The sequence below is a fragment of the Microtus pennsylvanicus genome, chromosome 16 (assembly GCF_037038515.1).
Source record: "Microtus pennsylvanicus isolate mMicPen1 chromosome 16, mMicPen1.hap1, whole genome shotgun sequence".
Classification (NCBI taxonomy): domain Eukaryota; kingdom Metazoa; phylum Chordata; class Mammalia; order Rodentia; family Cricetidae; genus Microtus; species Microtus pennsylvanicus.
Genome location: NC_134594.1, coordinates 18,704,560 through 18,730,719, shown reverse-complemented (window position 1 = coordinate 18,730,719; position 26,160 = coordinate 18,704,560). Strand labels below are relative to the sequence as shown.

Genomic DNA, 26,160 nt, shown 5'->3' with positions numbered 1-26,160 from the left:
ACCTAAATATGATGCTACAATGAAAGAAAGGCTCAATTTAGAGAGAGAGAAAATAAAAGAACTGTGGGTTAGAATAAATCATGAAAGCAGGGCCAGAAAGATGGCTCAGTGGTTAAGCTTATTAGTTATTCTTGCAGACAATCTGAACTTGGTTTCTACCACCCACACAGTGGCCACAAAGCCACTTATATCTGTGGCAACAGTCTTCTGGTAAACTCTACTAGTTTCTTTTGGCACCAGGAACACACATGGTGTGCATTTTACACACAAGCAAAATTCATACATGTATAATAAAAAAGAAATCTTTTTTTAAAAAGTGCTTGGAATATGGGGCATTCATGAAAAAAAGGTATTTCACATGTGGATAATACATTTTAGAAGTAGGATATGAGGTATCTAATGTGTGTAGATCTGGAGTGACAGAAATGTACAGAAATTATGGGTTATGTGTTGTGATGTAATAGAAACATTTAACTACATCTGCTGACTCTGCATGTTTATGATGCAGGAATAGATTGTTTAATACTTTGTATCTCATTACTTAGCTCATATTTCTTGAACTTACTTATACATTCATTAAATATTGCTAATTGATTTGTGTATGCCAGACAATTCTCCAGGTCCTTTGAATCCCTACAGTGAAGAAGACAAAACAGTCTTTCCATAATAAGAGCACATATGTATCATTTACAAGAACTATTATGCTAAGACAAAAACAAAGAAGATTTAAAATAAAAGAGTTTTGACATAGTTAAAATGTGAAGGTAAACCTTTCATCAGTCTGGAACATTGACATGAAAGTCATGAAGGATGATGGTGGGATAACGATAAGTATTTAAGGAGTATTTTAGATTTACTGTCAGGACTGTTTGTCATTGAGTATCCTTGTTCAGCTCTTTTATTTTGTTTCTTTTGCTACAAAGCTGAGGCAGCCCTCTTCTTAGATCTCCTGACATTCTTGGAATAGAGGCTTTGTGTCTTTTCTTGTTATTAATTGGTCAAAAGTATTGCAAAAGTATTGTTTGGTGCTTTTTCTTTTCATTTTTTTTTAAAGATGTTATAGAATTTGTTGATCCTTCGAAAAATATTTGACACAAAGAATTGTTTCTTACTAGCATCTCAGCTTCGAGATGTATTTGGATTCACACTTCTAATTTTGTTATCTCATAGAAAGTTGGCTTAGGTATAAGTTTCCCTTCTTTAGAAAAAAAAGTAACTTTTGTCCTGAGGGTTTGATCTTTGTATTTTAAAATTTCTCAAATTTTGGTTTTACAGCAAATTTTACTTCAGTGGGATAAATTTAATACTTCCTTCCAAAAATAGAACAACAATTTGGCTTGTAGAAACATCTGGTCTTTCTGCATCTTTATTGATGGCTTCTCTCACACACATACAGGGAGTTGTGCAAATCGGGTTTTCGTTAAGTAGTAATGATTTCTTGAGGTATACATTTGCTCACTTTCTTTCCATAGTAATTATCTATAAGAAAAGCTCTTGTATTATATAGATCATAGCTGGCAAAGAACACATCAAAGATTTTACCAGAGTAGCCTAAATGTTCTGACATTTGAACTTGAACTCACTGTTAATGGTGACAGTTAAGACCTGAGCATGGGGACCTTGGAGAGGGTTGAAAGGGAAAGGAGAGGCAGGGAGAGGAACAGAGAAAAATGTTTAGTCCAATCAATAAAAATTAATAAAAAAGGGTGGGAACAAGAAAAAAAGACTTGATAAGTAACATTACTAGATCATATCACATAGTCTAATTATGTTAACACTCTTTCCTGGTGATAAGCTTTTGAACAATAAAAACACTATATCATTTTTAGCGTTAGCACTGGGAAGATGAGTCAGTAGCTCTACAAGTAGGACCTAACTAAGTTCACATGGCCAGAAGCAATGTAAATGCCAATTGTAGAAGGGCTCATCTGAAACCTCGGTGTGCTTTTGACAAGAGGGAAAGTAAGACAGGAAAGTAGAAGACTCTTCAGCAGCCTAAGGCCTGATGGTCACAGCAGCGAACAGCAAGAGATATTAGCCTTAAACAAAGGGAAGAGCAAAGACTGCTCCTGCCCCCCATATTTGTCCTCTGATCTACACACACACACACACACACACACACACACAGAAGCACACATTTACATGTAATTTTGCTTTCAAAGAACATTAGAACTTGTCATTTTTACATTTATTTTTACATTTATTAATGATACACAGTGTTAATGAGAAATCTGCTGAATTTACTATACATATGTAATCATTATGCATTCATATATTAATATATATATATACACATGCACACATAAATATGATTTGAGCCTATGTTGTTGTTTATATTCTAAGCCTGAAAGGCATTGAATACAAACATTCCTATGGTTAAATGTATTTATCCAGAGTCTAAGAATCATTTTTAGTTTAAATGAAAGAGACCAAATGCTTTTATATACTATTTTTCCTAAAGTCTATTTCCTGATAACTAATAGGTGAAATTGTTACAAATGAACTTTAACAGCCTGTGAAATTCTGATTCTCAGAGTATTCTTCTGTTACAGATCTTGTAGATGGCAAACACTGTTTTTTTTGGGGGGGGGGATTTTTTTTTCAATTCATTTCCATCAGTTCATGCACTGGTTAGAAGTTCAGAATCCTTTATATAATGTTTCCGAAGAGCTCCAAGTCTAATTGGACATTATTGGGTTTATAATATTATATCTAAAAAGCTATCAGATACCACGTTTTTCAATACAAGGCAAACATCCTATGAAGGTATCACTTGGAGGAAATTTTGAGAACTATCATTCTGATTAAGAGTGCCTCAAAGTTCTCTAACATTTCCTTTTTGGCATGCTTTAGAATTCCCATCCTATTTTGCATTTGTCAAACAGAGTTCAATCCTCATCTACTCTTTTAAGCTAACACTGGTTCTAACTTTCACATCAGCTGTGTTTCCCATATGCTAGCTCCCCCTTCACTTATGTTTGGCTTACCTTTTTTCATAAAAGTTATGAATTATTGGAATTAAGATTTTGAAAATTCTTGACTTCTTCTGGAGAACTATTTTTTTAACTATAGAATACAATGTATCTCACATTGATTCCAAACTCAATATAAAGACATATCTGACGTTGAATCCTTCCTCTTTCCTCCACCTACTAAGCAATGATAAAATAGTAATTTTGATGTACAATTGATATGATTATAGTAACGCTCCACTATGTGAGCTGATTATTTTTTGTAGAACGCAGTCTAGAACTTGTATACTTGTATTTTCTTTTCTCTCCTGCTGACATCACACCAAATGTTAAGTCCTCATGTTTATAGGTTTTTAAAGCTATAGACATGTGAAAATATGAAGAAAATGATTACAATGATAATATGTCAGGCACATAGAGACAGGCATACAACGAATTCAATGTTAAAAGTTACTCACAGTCCAATATTAGGTTTTCTTTATCATCTTTATAATTCTTCAAAAATGCTCGATTTTTATGCTTATGTTTAAAATTTGGTATATTTTAGCATGTGAAGCATCAACAAATGTATTGCTTAAGAATATGTTATTTATTTTTTTAGAAAATGAAGCTCAAGTTTTATTTTTCTTATAAGATAAACTTGATGAATACTAAGAAATATTTTCAAATGACTATCTTTTCTAAGATGTATCAGAAATGACTGTCTACTATTTTAGAGCTGAATTAGTGAATGAGGACAACATATATATTTTCTGAGAAAATGTACTTAATTTGATAAAGGGTGTTTATAGTTTTCATATTTAATATAACTCTCAGATTAGTGGCCAACTTATTATATGTTAAATCACATTTACTCAATGCACAGAACTCACACTTTTAATGTACAATTTATTGTTATAAATAAAGTATTATAAATTCTCAATGAAATTACTTTAGAAATTCAAGAGATCCTATAATGGAGATCCCAAAGGGTCTTCATAATAAATGTGGATTTGTGGGGCTAAACAAAGAAATCCCTTAGGAATAGGAAAAAAGGCTATGGAGGACCAGAGAGCAGCCAGGCTGACTGTGTTTAAATCAGTGTTCAGCTTTTTGAAAGCATAACTCACTGTTTTCTTGGAAAATGTTTACCTTTACCACTGATAATAAACGTTTCTGTTCTTCAAAATTTTGCTGAAATGTTCTTTATAAGATTTTAAAGAGATAATTAGAATTCAGAACTCCTGATTTGGAGTCCATTAATCTATCTTTTACTCGATATGAAGTAGTGGCATAAGGCTTAATCATGCATGATAAAATATTTCAATTAAAGTCCATTCTCATTCTAAGACCTGTGCAACAGCGTTTGACAAAATCATATGTTAATCCTGTTTTTGTCAAAGGATTTCCTAGGGTTCAAATACGAACCAGGTTTACATTAATTGTTTTCTTTATTCTATATAGCTCCAAATCTAAGATGAGTTCATTTTAAAAACATCTAATAAAATGTTCAGTGCTTATTTTTGCGACATAGACACATGGAATCAAAGAAATTCCATTCCCACGGCTTCCAGAAGCATGCTGACATGTACGATAAGCTCCGAGGTGTGACTAGACAGCGATCTGAAGCGGACTCTGTGGCATTCTTCAAACAAGCCGTCGCGGCACTCTGCTTGAACTTGGAAGCAGCTTTAACTGATAATACTTATTTGCCCTGGTAGAAACCTATCAATATGCAATCTGGCTCTATTACTGGCAGGAGATAATACAAGAACCGAAACTCTAGCATTTTATTTAAACTGAAAATACAGTGTGAAGAGCGATATCGATTACTTCAATCCCATGTCACATCAAAGGTATAGTTAAGCCCTGATTCCCCTTTAAGTGCCATTTGCCTTTCAACAGATGGAAGCCTTTAGGGATCTATTAATAAGTGTATAATAAGTGTATAGAGCTGGAAACACATCATACCATTCAATTTACTGAAGAATGGCGTGAAGGATCTTAAAAGCACTGATGATATTTCAAGATACCATTACAATAGCAATGATTTAGCTGCATGCCAACTTAAACTGCATCTGTATTTTCACACTGAAGACTTATGAGTCATGAGAGCTGAGTATTAACATACAAGCTGATTGAATTTGTGCAGGCTATATTGGGTGCATAACAATAAGCAAGGTACAAGATATTTTTATAGGTTGATGGTGGTAGGGAGGTGTTTGAAGCTTATATACATGAGTGACAGCAGCAGAAAAATATCCATAACACTTCCAAATATTCCCTATCTTTAACAATAACCTCTATGAAGACCAAAGGGACTGTGTATTTTTCAGATGAGGATGTCTCCTTTTAAATATGCTTGTTAAAACTTCAATTGATAATGTGATTGCTATTTAAGAGAGGCCCTTTAGGGAAGTAATATAATTAAATGAAGTTATAATATTTGCTCTCTAATTTAGTAAGATGGCTCTTCATAAGAGAAGAGGGTTGGCAGTAAGCTACTCTTCCTCTATCTGTATATAATACAGCATGTGAGGACAGACAGAAAAAAAAAACTTTTTCTGACTGGGTAACAAAGATCTCCCCAGAAACCAAAGATTAAAGTTATTTTTGTTTTTAATTTTAATTTGTGTGTATGTGCATGTGCATTTGTATATACACATGCATGTACAATTGTGTGTACATACATGAAGAGTTCAGAGTAACAGGTTGGTATCCTGTTTTATTCCTCTCTGCTTCATTCTCTTGAAACATGTACTTTTACTGAACATGGCATAGACTCAGCCTTATAGCAGGAACTGAAGTAATATATTTATTTAAATTATAAGACATACAAACTAAATAATTCACTAGTAATTGATCATGGATTGAAGCAATATCTTTATTGAGTAATCCATTTAGAGGAAAGGAAATTTTCTTTTAACCTGTTTTGTTTTTTATTTTTTGTTTTGTTATGTTGTGTTTGCGGGGGGGGGGGGGTGTTGAGACAGGGTTTCTCTGTGGCTTTGGAGCCTGTCCTGGAGCTACATTTTGTAGACCAGGCTGGCCTCGAATTCACAGAGATCTGCCTGCCTTTGCCTTCTAAGTGCCAGGATTACAGGCGTGCACCACCACTGCCTGGTTCCAAACCTGGTTTTTATTCCTACAAAAAAAAAAAAATCTACACGAATTGCTACAATAAAACATTAAAATCTATTAAAATGATAATGGAAATTATATCATGTTTTAAATGTTTTGTAGATATACTTACTGGTTTCTAAATTGTTCTGAGTAAAAACTGAATTAATAGAACAAAACCATACATTTTATATCACACTGCAGATGAGATGGTTAAAATGTTCATTTTACTCCTATGTTATTAACAATTTCATTAGAAGTGATAGAGTTTTATGAAATTCTTAAGCAATGAAAAATATCAACAGTCATAACTAGTTCTAATTTCACAGTGAACAATATTTTAAATGTTTAGCTTTGGCCTAAATCCTTCAACTCAAAAACTGATGTAATTTTGACAATAAAGTATTTCATTAGCAGTTACTATCTGATCTTTCAGCAGAAAAAAGAGTTTGTTGTTGTTGTAAAAAAAAAAGACTTATTTGGCAAGAGATTTGGAAATAGACTGTTTTTAGAGCTCCCTTTTAAGATCTGGTGTATGAGCCTCAGAAGTGCCCTGATGTAAACTTAGAGTTCTTCAACATGATACTATTTAGGCACATCAAAATCATCAAATAGATCTTGGCCAAACCAAGCCATGACTTTAACTACAACGGTGCCCATTAAGAGATGAAGATAGGCTGAAATATCTTTCCATGTTTGCCACACCTATTATCTAAACATGAGAACACTTGGGAAACAGCAGGGCACAGGTTATTTTTCCTCTATCTTGAAAGATTTGGGGATTATTTTTAGAAGACATCCTTTTCTTTTCAGGGAGTCATACTATAATATGAAAGATGAACATGAACACATATATACCAAAACTATCCGAACACTATTATTCAACAAAGTCTTCGAAGAATGAAAAGCAGTAAGGCTTAGACAATAGGAGACAAAAGATTACTAATCTTCATACAGACTCTGCTGATTGGAGAAAAAAAATCATGACTTAAAGGATGCCAAATGCCAAGCAGTTCAGCAACCATCCTGTCCAACTTGCGTAAAATCAATCAAACAAACAAAATATCTCCTCATGCAAAATCATCCCCCATGATAACAGAATTGAAGGCACCCCCAGGCTGGATAATGAAAATCTGAAAAAAGTTAATAGATTTGCCTTTGTTTTCCTTGTGACTAAGCAAGAATAAGGAAATAAACAGAAAAATAAACATCTTCCAATGATTGCATAATAAATGAATAATATTGTCTGAATAAATCAGAAGTACCCAAGCAACTTGAGAAGAATGCACAAAATATTAGAATCAGTAAAATCAGTGGCTATTAAATATGTAATCAGAAATAAACCTTCACAGGGTATTAATAGAAAAAAAGCTCCTATAACTTGATCTCACAGATTAGATTTTCAAATAATGTTAAAATATGTACATAATAAGGAAGCTAAACTGGGTGATACAAATGTAAATCCTCAGCATGAGAAAGCATTGTAAACTTCCTATCATGTTAAAGAGACTGCTGGGCAAAATGCTCGTGATACAAATTTAAAGAAAAGTAATCTGATAAATAAAATTCCCGTTTCAATATTTACCTTGATTGTATTACTATAGTATACTTTCCCTATTAACAACAGTCCCACCCCCAAGGCTCTGGGAATGTGGATGAATAAGGAGCAGAATGAGTGTTAGAACAGGAGGAAGAGAGGCAGACAACCATGCAGAATACTGAAGTTCAGCCATGGCTTACCTATGGCTGTACTTTTGCATCTACAACAGCCTTACCTACTTGCACAATCCTCACATTATTGTCTTGCCAGAACCCTGAGGATTTATGCGTCAGTGATGATTGGTGGGGAAGGTGAGGCATTTTCTTCAGTGGTAAAGCTACTGTTGATTTTCACATGATGCTGCAAAAGAGCTCCCCAAACACTCTCCTGTAACTAACCCCAAGAAAACTCATTCTCTGCAAAACACACATACACAGAACGTGCAAGCTGAAGAGGAATAGTTAAAAAAAGTAAGCTGATTAGTGGGCATGAAAACATGAGGGTGCCAAGGGAGGATAATTAAGTGTAAATACAATTAGAATAAATCATGTATTTCCATGAAAATATAGTGAAATGTACTATTAAGTACAAGTAAAACTTTTAAAAGGAGTAAATAAGAGAAAATACATTGTATATTCCAGGGTATGTGGCTAAGTAAAACTTAACAGTTTTAATAGTAGTAATGTTTGTGGTCTGAAAAACTGTATATGAAGAAGTATTTCAATGGAAACCTGAGTAGTACACTCTTAAGACATTGTAGACTTTTACTGTGAAGTACTTTGGGAAACAAGTCCTATCAAAGAGTGTAAGGAACAGATTAAGATTATGAAGAGAGGTTTGAGCTTTATAACCATTCCCCCGTGTTGTTCCCTTGTGGGAATGAAATACCACACAGCACAGGAATTCTCATGCCCTTCTCCTACCCTGTAGATCATTCTGTGTATCACAGTCTCAGATTCTAATCTTTTAACTAGTCTGTATTCACATGATGTTTTCATATATCTAAATAACTCAATATGTGATGCTCATTTTAACCATAAAGTCTTTAAAAGATATGCTTAGATTGGACCATGTTCAGAATTCCTCCAGGGAATATCTTTTTTAATGGTTTATGCCAGTATGCTATAAATAGCCTTGTCTTGTGTTCAAACTTGGAGGATAAATGTTGTAATTTTTGTTTAGAAGAACCGAGCACCGTGCGCTGCTATGTTCTTTATAGGAAGCCTTTTTGATTATACTATTTACAAAGGTTTATATTATACCTTTTACTTATAGAGAGAAAGGCCATAAACCTCAACCAGTATGTACTGATGAGACTTTCTATTCTTTGGTCCCAATTCACATGGAAACAATAGAAGATTTTATATCACCAAGTAAGTATGTAGGAGCATAGTTACCAGATATGGTATCTTCTTCCTTTAAAGCTTTGAGTTTTAACAGATGGAGAATCCGAAAGAGATGAACTATGCTTATGTAAATACAAGATACAGTACATCATAATACATTCAGTGATTCTAAAGACCAGCCTAGTGAAAGGAAAAGAAATTCAAGAATATTACTATGTTCCCTCAAACAAGTTTACAGGACCATTTGACACCATCACTACTTGAATTTTTTACTAAGTGTGATCCAGCAGTATGCCAGAGACATTTTTAGGTGCAAAGTGACTTTAAAATTATATTTGTTTTTAAAACATGCATCTTATAGTACAGACTAACAAGGACTATCGAAAAGTACTCATGTGATAGGAAAATTTTACTTGACGTACTAAAAAATCAATTTAAACATTTTTTTTCTGAATTTGAACTTATTTAAATAGTTTTGGCCAACAATAAATAAAAATGAAGGCTTTTTCTCAGTTGATAATTCCAGTTATTCTTCCTCATCAGAAAATTGTTATTTTCAAACCACTGTAAAGACACACACGTGTAACTCCGAGATGTGAGCAGTAGAAGAAGGATGTCTACAAATCTGGAAACAACTTAGTCAGCAAAGCAAGTTCTAGGCTAACAAGACTTGTGTCAATGAACAAAGCAACAGAAAAAACAAAACTGCTCAACCTTGTAATAACTAAACACAAAGATATATGTATAAAATTCCAGAAATACTGAAACTTTTGCTGTGAATTCCCTTGACACTAGTCACACCTCTCTTAGATTTTGTTTCTTGTGTTTATTTGTAGATTTTTGCACAATCTACTTGGCTCCAGAAGGAAACTGAAAGCTTGGATAATAATGACAATGATTCTCAAATCAAGGTGATCTAGAACGCCATCGCTATTGACATTGTCATGTCTCTCATTGGAAACTGTACCGTGAAGACAAGTAGAAACGTATTGATCAAAGTGACATAAAACTCCATCACTGTTGACACTGTCATGTCTCTCACTAAAAACTTTGACACCATGAAGACAAGTTGAAATATATAGACTTAGCTTTATATGAAAAATCTGTGTATGCGTGTCTACTATAATCATGAAGGTGTGTATAAATAGGTTTTTCAGATATGACAATTTCCCTCAAGATTTTCTGAGTTATATTATGGCTGATTCTTAGGCTTCAGTACTTTCCTTTTGAAGTTTTATTTTTATTATTTTTAAAATATGTTGCATAGTCAAACATTGTGTCTTATATTAATGAAAATGGAAATTTCTTCAAACTTGTTTGATAATTTGTCACCTGCTCTTTTCATTTCTTACACAATGCCAAATCTTCTTTTATTATCTAATTTTTTAAAAAACTATTTTAGTAGTGCAATTTTGATTCTGACGCTTCCTTTGAACACATTTATCTGTTGTGCTGGCTTTAGAATGCATTCACATATCCCCAAATGACATTAAATACTGTGCTTTATATGACTGGAAATAATTTTGTAGCAGTTAAGAATATAAACCTATTTGGAAAGCAATATAATTTCAGAGCCTTTAAAGAAATTATTGAGAATTACTTTACTCTTCCAAACCTTTATAAATGATGAAGGGACCTGATTAGAAATGGTGAGGTTGCTTAGACGCCATTGTTTCAGATGTTCAAAATCATGAGGCTATTTTTTTCTTAGTACATCTTGGAGAAGTAAATATATTTTGTTAATTTAAATAAATTTTACAACTATAATTTAAGTAGTAAAAATAGATCAGCTGTAAAGTTTCTAAATATTAGTGTGTTTAGGGTTATATACAGCAAAAAATGCAAAACAAAAATTTTATAACTAGAAATTCATTTTAGAATAAGTAACTGACAATAAAAACTCATGAATTTTTTAAAATAAATGTAAGTGACAGTAAATGTTCAAACTTCCTCACATCGTAGAGTTTATTTTAAAATTTTGTTTGTCAAATTAAAATTGTTATTTCAAGTGCCCTTGGTGTAATTTTAAAGTTTTGATAACAACAAAATTAGATCTAATTAGAATTTAAAAGATATAATAGACATAGAAAAATAAGTTTATAGTTGAAATGCTTTTCTAAAGCCTGACGGTTATTAATCTATACAGTGATCACAGAAAGACTCAGATACTTTTGTTCTTACACTATTCCTTGTGTTTTCTGTCATTAATATAATGAGCAAAAAGTTACATATGCATGCTTTAAATAACTTATCTTAAATGCATGAAGTAGCATCTATAGAAAATGCGCAAGTCAAATCTAGCCTCTGTGTCCAACATATTCACTCAGGATTCATTTAATTTTCATAATACTTCATGTAAGGGGCTTATCAAGTGACATTTATCTTTCTAAGCATAGTTTTTGACCTTGGCACAAATTGCTTCAGTTCTCTCCACTTCTATGAATGTGGCTGAATCACTTTATTTTTGTACACACTCCAAGTTTTACTCATTCATCTACAAATGGGTTTCTACACTGAGTCTATGTTTTAGCAATTGTAAATAGTGGGCTTACAAGTTATCTTTGCCATGATGACTTCATTTTCTTTGGCTAAATGCCCAGAAGTCATATAGTTGGATCCTATCCCAGAACTACTTTTAGATTTCTGAGGAACTTCCAAACTTTCCATAATATCAGTGCCGATAATTTGAATTACCATCAAGGAACATGAGTTCCTTATTTTTATATCCTTATTAGCATTTGGTATTATATATTTAAGTTATGTGTATATTTATGTTTCTGTTTATGCACTCCTAAGTGCAGATTCCTGCAGAGGTCAGAAGAGGGTGTCAGATGCCCTGGAGATGGATGTATGGGTATTTCTGATTTGTCTGATTGTGTATTGGGAGCCAATATATGGTCATCCACAGAAGTAGAAAGCGTTCTTAATGCATGGTTACTCCAGCACAGCCTTTGATATTTGACTTTGAAATTTATTTTAATCACTCAGTCTCAGATGAAATAGTATCTCTCTCTCTCTCTCTCTCTCTCTCTCTCTCTCTCTCTCTCTCTCTCTGTGTGTGTGTGTGTGTGTGTGTGTGTGTATAAATACTGTCTGTTTTTTTCTCAGTATTTTTAAACACAATAATAAGCATTTTCACAGCTACAGGAAAAACTTTCTTTCATCCTTTTTCAAGAAAACTCTTCCAGGCATAGTGGTACAAGAACTAGAGAAGCAGAGGTGGGTGAATCTCTGTAAGCTTAATACCATCTTGATCTACAAAGTGAGTTCCAGCACAACCAGGGGTATGCTGGTAAACCTTGTTTCAAACATCATAAATATAAAATAAAATGAAAAGGAAAGGAAGAAAATAAAAAAGGGAGAAGAAAGGAAGGAAGGAAGGAAGAGGAGGAGGAGAAAGAGGAAGAAGAAGAAGAAGAAGAAGAAGAAGAAGAAGAAGAAGAAGAAGAAGAAGAAGAAGAAGAAGAAGAAGAAGAAGAAGAAGAAGAAGAAGAAGAAGAAGAAGAAGAAGAAGAAGAACGACGACGACGACGACATGCTGGAGATATGACTCTGAGGTTAAGATCATTAGCCAAAGTTTTAGAGGTCTCACGTTCAGTTCACAGCACTCATATAGTAAGTAGCTTCCAGGCATCTCTAATTCTGTCTGTACCTTCTTGTGCATATCCACTACAAGGGCACCAACTATTCAGTTGGTAGGCAGATATATGTGCAGGCAAAACAGTCACAAACACACAGTAAAATAATTTTAAACAAAAGTAGCAGTTCCATTCAGGTCATTTTCTTACTTTAATTGCACCATTTTGGGGCAAGTTTTCTACAGTTTGGTGAATTTTTTGCTTCACCTTTTGTTTATATTTCTTGTGGGCAGAGGCTTTTTACATTGATGTGAATCACTCCCTCACCTCGACCCTGACATACACACACACTTTTGGTTTGCATTTGTTGCATGAGGTTAGGAGTCACATTAAAAATTCCATTGCTGCCCAAACGCCGGGCTTCTTTGTGACCTTTGTGGCAATACAGGACTCAGGTTTTATCACAGCCCCAGCCACAGTAGGACTACGGACCCAGACATGGTCCTTGGCAACAGCTGGGGCTGTATGTTACCTTGGTGGCATTCAAGGGCCATGTTGCCACCACAACCATTCCCTATCTGAGTGGCCAGCGCTTCTATCCAGAGCCAAACCTACTCAAATTCCAGGTCTGGTTTTCTGGTCCAGCTGCCAAGGGATCTGTGCTGATGTCTATGGCCATTGTCACCTCAGGGGGTAATAGGAACCATGAAAGATGAAATCACAGGACAATGCTGAGCCAGCCCTACCTTTCCTGGCACAGAAAAGGCTGGTCTTGCCTCTGGTTAGACACTGAAGCAAGAGAACTGCCCTAGACCCAGGAGAGCTGGCCCCTGCACTCTGGAGTTACGATCAGAGGAGAGGGTGAATTATACCCTGAGTACATAGGCATGGATGAGCCAAATCTACCTCTTTACCTACTGTAGGTGGCCCCAATGGTCCAGACTGATCAACTCAGCTACCACTGAGACCCACAACTGTGTTGTGGCCCAGCCTAACAGCTACCCCATCTAGGACCTACTGGAGCTTATAAAAGGACTGGTCCTATGGAAGAATTCTCACAGCATCTCCATGACTTGATACAGCTACAGGATATGCCAGAGGAATTTCAGTGAGGATCCAATGTTGATGGTGTACCAGATACAGAAGGCCTTGAAATAGACCAGTGATTCATTGCATGAACATTTGCTAGCAAAGCTGGTAGGAAAAAGTATGTACACACTGAGAAAACCCCCCCCCCCATGCCACTAACATGAATAAAGTGGTGCTGGAAAGGCGGGAAGGAGAAATTAAGAGGTTTTTTTTTCCTCTATTTTTGGGGGGGGGGGGTGTTTTGCTCTTCATTTTGTTTGCTTGCTTGTTTTGTTTTGTTTTTTAAAGTTTCTTTTGCAGGGGAAGACCTGCAGGCATAAGAGGAAGATATACAGGGATAAGGAAGTGAACGAAAGTGAGTAGATTTGAGGTACATGATGTGAAATTCCCAAAGAATCAATTAAAACGTTAAATAAAAATTGGATGGAGCTAGAAAACATCATTTTGGGTGAGGTAACCCAGACCCAGAAAGACAGTTATCACATGTACTTACTCATAAGTGATTTTTAAACATAAAGCAAAGAAAAGTCCACAGATCACAATCCCAGAGAACCTAGACAGCAATGAAGACCCTAAAAGAGACATACATAGATATAATCTACATGGGAAGTAGAAAAAGACAAGATCTCCTGAGTAAATTGGGAGCATGGGGATCTCAGGAGAGGGTTGAAGGGGAGGGGAGAGGAAGGGAGGAAAGAAGAGAAAAATGTATAGCTCAATAAAAATTTTAAAAAGCTGACAATGGATAGTGCAATATTTACATGGGTAACAGCTGGAGGACTCCACACTACAAAAACATATAAAAGAAATCCAAGGATTCCGAGTATGAGAGAAATAATTGCAAAGGCAGAGAATTACTTGTTACTCAACATACTTCTTTATTGTTTGTTTAGATAAAATAATAGTGCAATACAATGACCTACCTGTGAAACCATAAAACAAGATCAGTGCCAAGCCACCAGTGACTAATGCATTTCCACTAGATGTTTTTTGTTTTGTTTTGTTTTGTTTTGTTTTGTTTTGTTTTGTCATAGTATCAAGTCTTACACTGAGCCTTTGGTCTCTTTTTTTTTTTTTTGTGGATTTGTGTACAGGATAAAGAATGAGAGTTACCTCTAGGCTTCCTTCTTGTGAAGATCCAGTTTCTCAGCATTGTAGATTACTGCGGTTGTCCTTTGGGGAATGCACACCTGGCCTTTTATGACTCAGTGGGTTGTAGCTGTGTAGGTTTATTGTGGAATCACAGTTCCATTCCTTTCATTAGTTCCTATTTTTATTTACCTGTATTATGGTCAGATTTTTGTTGCTGTTATGCTATTCTTTGTTTTGTTTCTGTTACTAGGGTCTGTAGTTTGCCTTGGAATGTATGAATACATTGGAATTTCTGCAGCTTTTTTCTTCTCATTCAGGTTTACTGTGGTTATTAAAGTCCTTGGTTTTTAATGCTTCCAAATACACATTAGTATTACTTAATCTAGGTCTGTGAAAAGTGTAATTGCCTGACAGCTGAGTTAGTCAGTTGAGTCAATCAGCTGTGACTCAGCAAGTCTTTGTGTACTAATGTCAGGAATTCATTGGGAGTCTCAGCCGGGATCTGTTGGTGCTATCCACTCATTTTCATCCCAGTTTGACACAGTAGAAATAACTGTTCAAAAATGTTACTCTCAGAAGGATTACCAATCAGACAGACAGGAAATATGTGATAATGAAAAACTAAAGATGGAAAGAACTATTACATCAGTTTGTAAGGTGCTGTTTTCTAATTTTTCAAATAGACATAGAAAGGTTTTGTAAAACTGTTCTTTAATTAAGGCTGCACTAGACAAAAATCACACTAAAGCATGCTAGAGAGAGTGCAGAAACACTGATTCTACTACATTACACCCAACTGGGATGCTTGGCATGCTCTATGAACAACTTTCTAACTTTGAGTAATATATTTAACTCTCTTGGCTCCATTTTATCATGTATCCAACTTGAATAACCTTATAAGGCATAAGAAATCACAATAAAATTCATTACTGACATTGTTTAAAAAATATTGAAAATCAATATTCAACTTTATTTTGTTTTAAAATTCATACGGCCAGATATTTTGTTACTAAGATTTCCGACATTCTTTGTAAAGTTGGTAAAATACTTTCTTTTTATTTTGATCAGTTAAAACAATGGCAGTATATGGTTCTGCACAATAACTAATAGCCAATTGTTAGGAACAGAAACATACATAAACATTTAATTAAATACTCCGATTAGCCTGGGGTTCATAGCTCTTAAAAATTCTGCACCTGACACAGCCCCAGCTGAGAGCACGCTGTTAATTGCTATGCTCTGAAAGAAGCCTCTGGAGAGAGAAAGGAAGCTAACAAGACTCTGGAAGCTTCCAACCCTGAAAGACTCATGAAGTCACAAATTGAGGTTATGTAAGGAGTCACTGATTGCTGGGAGAGAGGAGACTCATCCGTGGTGTGAGCTACAGGGTATTTCCACAACAGAGCTTTTGTGTGTCACCACCTGGCATAAGGTGAACTATTCAGTGATGCAGATAGTGGCCTGAAACACTTGTGTTCCTGTTATTGACTACAATTAATTCATTGATTCATCATGATTCATGTTGCTTAAAGTGCTTGAAGAACTTAAAGTTATTCCTTAAAGTATACTTCGTTGAAATTACATCTCTCTCTCTCTCTCTCTCTCTCTCTCTCTCTCTCTCTCTCTCTCTCTCTCTCTCTCTCTCTCTCTCTTTTTGTCATTGGTGCTCTCTCTGGGGTGAAGATATGTTTCTACATTTTCTTCCAGAAGAGTCCTGCTATCCCTCTTCCTTTTCTGGCATTCATCTTGAGAACTCCATATGACAATGATCCACTGACCATATAGAACAAACCGCAGAATAGGACAAGTGTGAAAAAGACTTGCTCACAACCTGTCATGTGAATTCTGGGAGCAAAGTGTCTCAAAGCCACAGATGCCTCAGAGACCACTGTACTCTATGAACATAAAATGGAACGGGGCAGATGGCTCAGTATTTAAAGCACTTGCCACTAAACCCAGCAATCTGTGCTCAGTTACTGGGACTCATATGGAGAAGGACAGAACCCATGCCCCCAAATTTTCCTCTGATTTCTCTACCCATGCTGTGACACAGACAGCACACAGACACACATGCAGACACACACACGTAGACACAACACACAGCAAATAAATGAATGCATTTAAAAATTAGAAACAAAAACTGATGCTTGCTGAAATCCCCTGGTTTAGAGCAGCGAGTTACAACATTATAACTGCAACTAAATATTTTTATGAATATTAATTTATAAGTTGACTATGAGAGGAATTTTACACAGTGCATGAAAACTGATCTAGAAGCACTGCTTAGAGTCATATATACAGCATCAATTCATTACTTTCATATTTTAAGTATTAGCATGCAAATTAGAAAAGTTTTACTGCATCTAAGAATAAACTTGTTACCTGTTTTTTTCCAAGCTTAGAAGAAGTCAGTTCTTTGGTACATCCATGCATGTGAGTAAAACAACAGCTTTTAAATGAAATGTTTTATTATGTTAAGTCGTGATACTTGTTTTTGGTTTTCTTTGAAATCTGTGTTGAAAACCTGGGATAAATTTATTTTTAAAATTTTCCGAGTGATGTTAAGAGGGTACTAAGAGACCTTAGGTATTTCCTTAACCGTGAGTGGTAGTTCCTGCCTTTCCTCCCAGCACTGAGAAGGCGGGGGCAGGTAGATCTCTATTAGTTAGAAATTCTGAGTCCCAAGACAGTCAGAGCTGCATAAAGAGACGCTGTCTCAATAAGCAACAACAGAGAAAAAAAAAGTAAGAAAGCCTTCTATAACTTCAAAAATTATTGTTTTAAGTTTCTAAGCCCTATCATGTTTATTCATCAGAACACTGAATGCTCATAATATTCACTAAAATATCACACTTTTATAACAATCCGTAGCATTTCAGCTAAAATTATAAGCATGCCCATAAGTCCCCAGCTCTACATTCTTTCCATTATTTAAAAGACAGAATACAAACTTTTAAAAGTACTTATGTTTTGTTTTTCCCTTCTACCTCAAGATTGAAAATCTTGTTCCTTAAAATACTAAGTATTGTCCAGGGAAGTTTTGCAACTACCCAGAATGGTTGCTGAAGCTAGACCCTCTGAATGTGGCTGACAGTTGTATGGCTAGGGAAGAAATAGCACCAGGATTTTTCCCTACTGGTTGGACTGTCATTTTGGGAACTCATTCTCTTTGGATAGATACCTTGCTCAGTCTAGACATAGTAGAGAGAACCTTGAACCTTCCCCAAATCAATGTGCCTTATTCTCTTGGAGGAGTGGATGGTGGGTGGGGTGGAAGGAAGATAGAGGGAATATGAGAAAGGGAGGGAGTGGAAACTGGGATTGGTATGTAAAAGGAAATGGGATAGATTGTTTTCTTTAAAAAAAATAAAAGAAAAAAGAAAGAAAGAAAAAGAAAATAAGATGATTCTTAAAAAAACAGGTAAGTGTTGACATTTGTTCCAAAGACCTACTGAAGCGTTCCTTTGTCCTGAAAGCCTGTACTTCCTCCTCCCCCTCTAGGTGAACCTACCCCAGCAGCTATATAGGACCCTGTAATGCGAGTTGCATAACTTTTTTTCTTTATGTTATTTTGCACAAGATAGTCATTGGCTTCCAACGTTGTGTGAAAGGATTTGCCTGGCTGGGGGTCGGCATTCAGAGCAATATAGTCCATTTACTTTATTTGTTATGTCAGGGCCCACAGATGTGAGTCTGTTCCACCTTGATTAAATGTCAGAGTTTGAGCCAATTTTTGCTCTTTCAAAGTTGCTGACACCAGCTGTGGCTACAAACAAGAGATCCTGATTTAGGGTGTGGTTAATTAGTATTTTGAGTATAGTGGTGGATCCCTTCCACCTGGATGAAAGGTCAGAGAAGTCAAGTCTATTTCGCAAATCACGTTAAAGAAGTCTGTTGCATCTCCCTTCTTTTAGAGTAATGTATATAAGCATGTGGAAAATAAATGCAGGCAGTTCAGTATTCACTGAATTTCCCTCCTGATGATTTTCTGTGTTTCTAATTTCTATTTCTCTCATATCTTTCTTCCTTTTGCTTAATAATCTAATCCTCATGTGATGTGGGGTGTCCTACATTATATGTGTTGCTTTTATTTATTGCTAAATAAAGCAGTTTCAGCCAGTGGCTTAGCAGAGAACAGCCAGGCAGGAATCCAAACAGAGATACATAGAGTAGGTGGAGTCAAGGAGACACCATATAGCTGCCGAAGGAGACAGATGCCAGATTTTAGCAGCAGACCCCAGACTCATGTAAACACAGATTTGTAGAAATGGGTTAATTTTAAGATGTAAGAGCTAGCCAATAAAAAGCCTGAACAAATAGACCAAATAGCTTTGTAATTAATATAGTTTCTCTGTGATTATTCAGGTCTGGGTGGCCGGGAAATGAACAAGCAGTCTCTAGGTATATATGCAGCTCAAGCCCATGGCACTGATATTAATTGTTGAGCAGTCTCCAGTTACACTCATGCTTCTAACCTAGAATGTGCAAATTCCATCAAGGCTGCTCCCTGACAGTTGGCAGACCAATGTGGCACTTGCAACACTATTATATTTTAATTTTGACTAAAATGTAAACCTAAAACATTGCTCTGGTTTTGTTTCTGTTGCTGTAATAAAATACTTCTACACAAAGCAACATGGGTGAGAAGGATGGTTTTGTTTTTTCTCTTTCTCACCATTTCATGTTATGGTTCATCACTCTTAGGAAATGACAGCTATGTAGCTTGAAAGATCTGATCACATTATATCTAGTCAAAAGCAGAGAGCAGTGTATTCATGCATGGATGCTGCCTGCTTGCTCAAACTAATTTTTCTTCACTCTTATATAGTTCAGGACTCATGCCCAGGGAATGGTGCTGCCCACAGTGGGCCTAGTCTTCCCACATCAATTAACAATCAAGGCAATTTACCACAGACATGTCAACAAGACAATCAAATAAATCTGTCATTCTCTTCTCAATGAGATTCTACGTTGGGTCAAAATGACAAAGCTATATCATCAATTTTATCATTTGGTTTTCTATTTCCCTGTTTGGATGATATTAGACAAATTAAAATTAAAGCACAGTAAAGGTATCTGATATAATTTATCTGAATATATATATATATATATATATATATATATATATATATACATTCATATAGATAATCTAAGCAATTTTTTAGTTTCCATTTTAATTTTACAAGTTTTCATGAAGGTTCAGTCTTTTATCAAAGTTTTGAAAATGTCACAATTTGCATAATATATATAATATATCTTGTACAGGCAGATGTTGAACTATTTCAGTCACAGACCTCATTGTAATTCTGTCAATGCTTTATTAGTTAGAATGGGCGATACATTAGTAAATTGAAAAAACACATAGATTCATACGCCAATTTCATGACCCATCCTCTATTGGTACCTTTCACACGATTATTGCTAACACAAGTGTAAAACACTAACTGCTCTTGCCTTAAATAAGAACTTAAAATTTTGGACAACAGTGTTTCCTAAGTAATGAAATAAATGAAAAACTCTTACTAACTTTCAAATTCATATATTCTTTCATACTTTCACCCAAAATTTTTATGTTGGCAGTAAGAGATGGATCTGTGATTCTATAGCTTTGAAATTCATATTCTGTAAATACATACTGCCTAACTTTTACTGTATATCTTAGTAAATATCCAAGGATTTAAATAAAGTTCTGCTATTCATTATTTCAAGAAATAGAACCATGAATTTATAAGTATACTTATGAAGCAGGAATGCTAAAATCATGGATGAGTAATTTAGAAGAGAATTTTTCTGTCTTTATTAGATACCATATGCTGTAACACACAATCATCATGAAGCCATGTTTCAATTTCATGAGAATGTAACAGGAGGAATAATGAAATATAATTGATCAAAATGTATCATTATTACTGCTTATAATAAACCAAGAGGAACTGAAACTTCTTTCAAGACATGAGTATGTATATGCAACTGATTTATGAAATAAACAAAGAAAACTCCAACTTTTAAGTTTTCTAAATTACAACAGAATAAAAACTCCCTTATAAACAACCAACATATTACTTATAAAACTAAGAAAAAAATGAATCCTATTCTGTAGAGATGATTCAATGTATAAGAAAATTGTTAGTTACATAGAAGGACTTAAGTTTGTGTCCTCATAGTTCTTGTGAGATACTAGACAATGCAGTGTGAAATTCCACATCAAGCCCCAAGGAAAAAGAGACAGGGAGATGCTAAGGACTCAGTGGCCTGACATCTGATCTCGCCTACAACTGAGCTCCAGGTTGAGTGAGGAAAATATCCAACCTCTGACTACTACTAATCTATACACTGCTGAGAGCATGCAAATATGCGTGTGTGTGCACGGGTGTGCGCGCGCACACACACACACAAACCCCACACACCATCAAGTTATTTTTCAGAATCTCTTGTATAAATAATAAGAACATATTCAAATAATAATGAAGCCTGAAGGGTTGTAACTGAGCTGATACAGTATCCTCAGCATACAGTTACATACAGAAGACAGCTCACAAACACTTTCTAAACTGAATCATATGTGCATGAGAAGTTTCTGAGAATTCCTTTTGACACCTAGAAAGACCAAAGAACAGAAATTTGAGTGTTCTTCAAAAGCTATGTTTCTTCCCTTCATTTTTATAATTGTAGTTACACCCTAGGCTCCTTGTAACTAGTAGTTTTGCCACCTGACGTAGCAGAGATGTTCCTCTGTTGTTTTCTGATGTTCAACATGCAAATTAGACATTTGCTTTTATTTTAGGTGACTTTTTCCATTAGTAAATCCTAGAAAAGATTAAGTTACATATTTAGGATATGTTTGCACAGTCCCTAGTAAAGAACTTCCTAACATTTAAGCTCTAATCTTGCTTAGAATTCTTTAACTTATCTGAAGTTTTAAAGCCCCTAAACAACTGTCAACAGTCATTTCTAGCTGCTTTGTTGTGATTTAATATAAAATAAACCCTAAAAATATCAATTGTGCTATAATTTTTTAGAGAGCAAGCAGGTTCTATACTTTTTCTTTGTTATTTGGTTGCATCAATACTGAATAATCATAATATTATCATATCAATTTGAATAAAAGAAATGATTTTGTAAGGTATTGATTCTACCCATGGAAAATTCATTATTTAGAAAACTGAAAAAAAAAGTTTGTAAAATGTTAACGAGCTAAAACTTTAGTAATGAGTAATTCATTTCATTAAACAGAAAATATTTTGACATCATCAATGCAATCACTTAAAATCCATTAACATGACATAAATATGGGAATAAGTTGAAGCCCCCAGAAATTTAACACATTAGTTCTACTTAATAGCACATTGCAGGCCTTGAAGTTATAGATAATTAGCATTTTAAAATGAGCTGAAATTATATTTTAACAGCCAATGATAGGAACAGATGAGCAACCAAAATATTTGAGTTACATATACATTATTTATTTATTATTATTTTTTGATTGAGGATAGACTCTTCTCTGATAAAATATGTCCTAAGCAAAGTTTCCCCTCCGTCCAGTCCTCCAAGCTCCCCCTAAAAAAGCCTTCCTCTGCCCTGGATCCACTTCTCTCGGTCTTTCTTCAGAAAAGGTCAGCCTCTAAAAGACAGCAAGTACCTAACAAAACAAAACCAAATACAATAGAACTAAGCACCAGCCTTCACACAGAGAAAAAACAAGAGGAGGAAAAAAGTGGCAAGGGCAGGCAAAAGAGTCAAAGGCACACTGGCTCCCACAGTTAGAAGTCCTACAAAAACACCAAGATAATAGCCACAAACACAGAGGATCTGACACAGACTTGTGCAGGTCCTATGCTTGCTGCTTCAGCTTCTGTAAGCCCACATGAACCCTGCTTAGCAGATCCAGCAGGTCATGTCCCGCTGGTGTCCTCTATCACTCTGATGCCTATACTCTTGCCTCTCCCTCTTCATTGGGATTCCTAAGCTTTCAGGGGAGAGACCTGATGGAGAATTCCAATTTAGACTCTTTCCACATAATATTTAACTGTGGAATAAATGTTTCTGCATTTATCTAGTTCCATCCATTTGCTTGTAAATTTCATGTTTTTTTTAAACAGCTCAGTAACACTTTCTTATGTAAATGCACATTTTTAAGAAAATCTTATCAAATTATTTACAGTCTACTTTAGTGTTAAACTTAATTCTCTCACTTGAATTCCATATTAAAAGTAAATGTGGATTTTGGGCGTCTAGGCTGTTTCCAGATTCCATTATGAGTAAAGCTGCATTTTGAAAGTGTCAGATAGAGTTGGGGTTCAAAAATCAAGCTGTTTATTAAAAATCGAAGTTACTTCTGCCTTCCTCCATAGAAAATTTATTACGTTCCATAAAGTTTCCATACCAAAGGCATCTGTGGTGGAGCCTTAAGTTACAAAAATGTTGCCCAAACTTGTGTGACACCAGCCCTTTTAAATGTCTATGATCCATGATGGTGGGACTAAGCGAGGTGAAGACTATGTGATCAAACTCTATGGCCTACCCTGCTCATGCTTAGTTGAGGGTGTATATATAGCACTTCCTCTCCAACTGATGATGATGATGGGGTCTCAGGTGTTCATTTCATTATACTAAAGAAGGAAGGTATACTGATGAGGTTTTTGTTAACTTGAGTTTACAGAATATGATATAAAATTAGCTCTGAAAAAAAAGACACGGAAGTCTTGTACACTAGTATATCGAGGTGCTCAAGCCACATAGAACCAACAAGGATTGAGGGTTGATGCACAGTGGTCCAAGCATCGCTGACAGTGCCGATGATGGTTTTGTGATGCTTTATGAGGCTTCCATTTGTCTGCACAAAGGAAGAAATAATTCAGTTCTTCTCAGGGTTGGAAAATGTGCCAAATAGAATCGCATTATATTTGGAGGAGGCTCTCGTCTGCCTCACTGGAGTTAGCTGGGAAAGCGATGCACCAGGAGTGGATAGGGCACAGGTAAATTACAGTGTTCAAGAGCAGTCAGGAGGAAGTTAGTTCGTACTTTGGTCCACCTCTGTCCATGTCTGTGCAAAGGCCTGGGCACTACAATCAGCATGGCATAACTCCAAAGTACACTGACACTGTGAAAAAGGCAGGTCTAGAAAACATGAGGTCCTGTGCCTATAGTGAAGAATACAGTGGCCTCCATGGTGGATATGGCTTCCCCACTTATCTGTTGTTTGATAGAGACTTCACCTACTGTCTTTCAGGAATGTATGACCACAGATATGGATTCAGCAAGTTCACAGGGCAAAGCACCACTCACTAGTGTGTCCACCTGAGAGGGCTGCACTACAAAGCAACTAAGAACGACTTTTAAGCCAGGCGGTGGTGGCGCATGCCTTTAATCCCAGCACTTGGGAGGCAGAGGCAGGTGGATCTCTGTGAGTTCAAGGCCAGCCTGGTCTAAGTGAGCTAGTTCCATGACAGGCACCAAAGCCATAGAGAAACCCTGTCTTGAAAAAACAAAAATAGCAAAAAGCAAACCAAACAAAGAACAAAAAAGAATGAGATTTACAACTTCTCTCCCTTGAACCCTGTGAGAGTTTATATTGAGATTGACCCTAATGGAAGAGTGACAGGAGAAGTTGACATTGTCATCCATAGAAAAGCAGTGGCAGCCATGTCAAAGACAGGGGAAACATGCAACACAGAAATATAGAAGTCTTCCTAAATTCAACAGCTGCGGCTAGCAATAGGACTAGTAACTGCCGGGTACAGCAAGGCATGGGGAGAGTCAGCTGCGGTGGGACCGGCTACAGCGGTCAGAACAGCCTGGGATGGTGAATATGATTAGTATTGTAGGAATTTTGGGGTTATTTTGGCCAAAAATTTCACAGGCAACCAATGAATAATTGAGAGTAGTCTCTAACTCTAAAGGAAGCTGGGGGATCCGTTTTGCAAGATGAGTTTGTGAAATCCGGATTGCAAAAAATACCTCGTCAGTGTTGCTCACACAAACTTTTCTTCTAGCGGGGAATATTAAATAAACTAAAACTATTTGCTTCTGCTTTTCTCAATGAACATTTTTCGGTAGTATACTCAAGAGTGATATTATGTGAATTAAGTAGTTTTAAGTGTGACAGGTGGCTCTTCAAGCACACCATAGTGAATACACTGGATATACATAATTTTTGTCAGAACTCAAAGGGGCTAAATCCCAGTTCAAAGAGAATCATTTCCCATGTTCATTCTAGTTTAGAGATTCATTTCAAACCTGTATGTCAAGCCTAAGATCTTTAAAATTTAGTTTTGAGTGTTGAGACACAATACTAATACAATTGGTGAATTGGTGAGGCCTTGACTTAAAGCTTTCGTTGTACTGATTTCCTTTTGATGCATTTTGCTGAGACTAGTAAAGTTTTCTTAAACAATTTAAATAATTTTTCATAAAAGTAAATGTGACTTCTCATTTAACAACACTTTAAACTTAAAATAATATGACAAATAAATATCTCTGATGTTTTTAGATAAATTTAAATACTGAACTCCCTCCACTTACTAACCATATTTACAAATAGACAGGCCAATAAAATAAGAGTCAGGTAAAGATACTTGTTACATAGCCAGATGACCTGAATTCCATCTCTGGCACCTTCATGGTGGAAGGAAAGAACCAACTCCTAAAAATTTTTCTCTTCTGGCCATAAATCTAAAATGAAATATTCATGTCTGAAAATACTCACATACACACACACACACACACACACACACACACACACACACACACACATAACAAATACAAGTAAACATAAAATAAATGGATAGTTGCATTAAATTCTCTGTTATTCTGGAATATTCCTTCATTCCTCTGCTCTAATATATTGTTCTTTTACTTTCCCTGTGTGTTTGCATTCTGAAATACCTCCCTTTCTATTCAATTAATGAAAATAATATTATGTGGCCCATTTAAATTAATCTCCTTTGAACTCAGGCTCCATTATATGGTGTCTCTTTTAAATAGGCTCTCCCCTAAAATTCAAAAGAGAGTACAGATAAATTAAGCCTTGTTCATTTAGACTCTATTGACCTGATTCTACTATAATGTATTTTTGTAAACACACATCTGTTGTTTATCATGAAAGACTAAGAGTGTATTATAATAAGAAATCTGTTGGTAATTTATTTGCTTCTTAACCACCTGCTTCATATGGAGCATATTATCTTGTGGTATAAGATTCTTTTATCACAAATGGAGGATGTACAAAAACCAGACCTTTTTTCTCAGTTTTAAAAGTCGTCCTGGTTTTACTTGAATACTTATTTTTCATAAATGAGTTTTGTTTTATAGTGACAACCATCTAACAGATTGTAACTATTGTTTTTTAAATTTTTTTATTACGAGTATACTAATCATCTACATGACTACTTTGTCCACTCCTGGTCTTTATTTATCATTGTTCTCTAAAATCACAGCTTTTTATG

The 26,160-nt window shown here is 35.4% G+C and overlaps 1 pseudogene; it reads left to right on the top strand.

The window, feature by feature from the left end:
* The first annotated feature begins 4,489 nt into the window (after positions 1-4,489).
* Positions 4,490-24,522, top strand: LOC142836645 (heterogeneous nuclear ribonucleoprotein F-like; annotated as a pseudogene).
* The last annotated feature ends 1,638 nt before the right edge of the window (positions 24,523-26,160 follow it).